Source organism: Echinops telfairi, unplaced genomic scaffold (assembly GCF_000313985.2).
Source record: "Echinops telfairi isolate 266 unplaced genomic scaffold, ASM31398v2 ScPeMD7_6;HRSCAF=24_1, whole genome shotgun sequence".
NCBI lineage: Eukaryota > Metazoa > Chordata > Mammalia > Afrosoricida > Tenrecidae > Echinops > Echinops telfairi.
The window spans coordinates 12,010,106-12,013,129 of record NW_022103903.1 but is presented as its reverse complement, the minus strand read 5'-3'; positions in this window follow the sequence as shown (position 1 = coordinate 12,013,129).

The following is a 3,024-nucleotide window of genomic DNA, read 5'->3' as shown; positions in this document are numbered from 1 at the left end:
GTACCCCAAGGCCAGGAAAGGTAAATAAAAAGTACACATTTATATACTAATATGCTGCTTCAGACCTATATACATTTGTGGGTACACTCCTACCCTCTACCCACACCTATCAAGGCTAAATCAGGCTAAGGCTTTCAGCATGTTATTGAAAAAGAGTGGTGATAAAGGTCATCTTTGTTTAGTCCACATTAACAAATGGAACACTTTCAGGTTTCCTCCTTTAAGAGCAATGTTGGCTCTTGGTTGTGTAAATATGCCCATTATTATACTGAGGAATTTCCCCTCTATTGCTATTTCTTGAGTGTTTTTGGCAGAAATCACTGTTGAATTTCATCTGTCATTTATGTATCAATTGATGGATCAGGTGGCTAGTTGCCTTTATTTTATTTGAGATGAAATACAATGTTTTCCTTATATTGCACCATCCTTGCATACTTGTTATGAACCTCCCATAGTCATAATGTGTTGTTTTTGATAGTTTATTAGATTCTATTGGCTAGGATTTTGTTGAGAATTTGTTCATAAGGGATAAGTTTGAGTCGATTCTGACTCATAGTGATTATACAAGGCAGGGTCAAATTGTCTTTGTGGGTTCCCTCGATTGTAACCCTATAGAAACAGAAAGTTTCGTCTTTCTCCCATGGAGCAGCTGGTTGTTTCAAACTGCTGGTATTGTGGTAAGAAGCTCAATGCATAAGCACTACACCAGATACTGGTCTATAATGCTCTCTGTTGTGCTATCTCTGCCTGAGTTTGATATTCAAAACCTGGATCCATAGTGTGCAAGGGGCACAGGGAGAAGCTCAGGAGATTCTGCTCATTGGTTTTTCGATAACAGGGTAGACACAGCAACAGAGTCAAGGTTTGGCTGAAAGGCAGATCTGAGCCTGGAAGCCTTGCAGGCCTTAGGCATTGTAGTGTGAACACAATATGAGACTTGAATCATGCTGTACCTACTCAGTACATAAGAATATAGATCAGTTTGTGACAAATGGTAAGTGATCAATTTAAGTAAGTCCTACCCTACAAAATGTGTTGGCTGTAGATCACAGGACATGCTCTCCCTAAATTTCTTTCTACGGCTTACTGTTTTCTAACATGGGTATTTATTTGTTTCATATGTAGGTCAGACCATCCTAGACAGAAGTTCCATCCAGAAGTAATCTGCGTGAAGTCCTCATCCCTGGCAGTCATACTGCTTAGTGGAATTCTGTGGCAAACTGTGGGAAACACAGCAATATTAGAAAAGGTTTTTACACTGCCTCTGCATGTAAATATTAAATGTTGGCAGTAGTCACATGTGGCTAAAGGTTACAGTGTTGGAAATTGCAGTTCTAAACTTTAAAATAATAACCCTTGATTTAAATGTAAACTATTTTCGGTGAAACCTGTGAGAGCCCTGTCTTGATGAGACTGCCTTGCTTTTCCCGGGTTCTCAAGATTTCTACTATTGAGAGAAAATAGTTGAGTTTTCCTAATTTGACATGTTTCCATCTTACCCACTTTCTGAACTTCACAGATTTTACTGTGGTTTTAGACTTAGTTTGTCCTGTATCTATTTCTTCTCCTAAACAACTGGGATTTTAGTATAATTATATATCATAGGTTCTCATGTAGGTCTAGGCATAGCACAGTGATGTGATAATCAACAATCATGTTATTTATCCTTATAAATACATGAAATAAATATATTAAAATTATTTGGTTCATTTTCCATATCTATGGTAGTTTTAAGATCATTTCAGGATTTAAATCTACTCTAAATACAAGTTTTTAGTGGGATTAACTTTGAGTATGCAAAATCTAACACCCAGTAAAATTATTTTTGTCTCAATACAAATGGTTTTGTACATATTTATATTATATTGAAAATCAGGAAAGTGTAGTGAAATATTTTGTTCTAATGAGCAATGCATGGAAATCACAAACTGCTAAGAGAGATAGAGGGCAACTTGCAGATTAGTCTATAATGTTGTTCTTGAGTATTGTCGATTCAGTTAGTCCTAGAGATCCTAAACACAACAAAACAAAATATTGTAAATCCTGTACTATCCTCATACTTGCTATGTTTGAAGCCATTGCTGCAGCCACAGTGTGAATCCATATTTTTGAGAATCTTTCTCATTTTCATGACCATCTACTTAAGCACAAAGTCCCTTTCTATTCCCTTTCTTCCCAGACAGAGATGTTAACTGTTCTGGCTTACTCGTGATCGCTGAGTTAATTCAGACGCACAGCAATGCTGTGGGACAAGGTAATTTGCCCCTGTGTGTTTCTGGGGCTGTATATGTCTACTGGAGCAGAAAATCTCATCTCTCTGCCTTAAAGTGGCTGGGGGGTTCAGATGACTGGCCTGTGGCTAACAGCCCAACTCATAACCCACGCTACCACCGGAGCTCCCTATATCGTCGCCTTTCTTTGCCAACACCATCATTCAACACACCAATTCCTCTTCAGTCTTCCTTATTCATGATTCAGCTTTCCATGCATGTAAGATGATTGAAACCCCTGGCTTGGGTTAGGCACACCTTTGTCTTTAGTGACATCTTTGCTTTTAAGCACTTTTTGTTTAAAGTACTTTAAAGAGATTTTTTGCAGTGAATTTTCTCAATGGTTTGATTTCTTGACTGAAATGTCAAATGTCATATACTATGATATTTCATATTACATATTTTAATAGTTTTCCATCACTGTGAATATAGTGTGGACCCACCCTTTTCAAAGAAATCATTTTTCATTTATTGTGGATCTATTATATTTTATGCATTTTGGTTGACTGGAAAGTGTGTGATAATATTCAGCTCATTTTCATATGCTCAAGTACTCCAATTAACACTTCTTTAGTGATAGATTCTAACACTTCTGTGTTACCTTTTCAAACACATCTCACTTTAGAGTGTAAGTCTGGCAAAATTCCCAGAACGTGCTTCTGATCCACCGTTTTCCTCACTGTAGGAATTAATACAATTTTCAACTAAATCTTTTTCTCAAAACACAAAAATTGCTCAGACACAATCCCTCCTG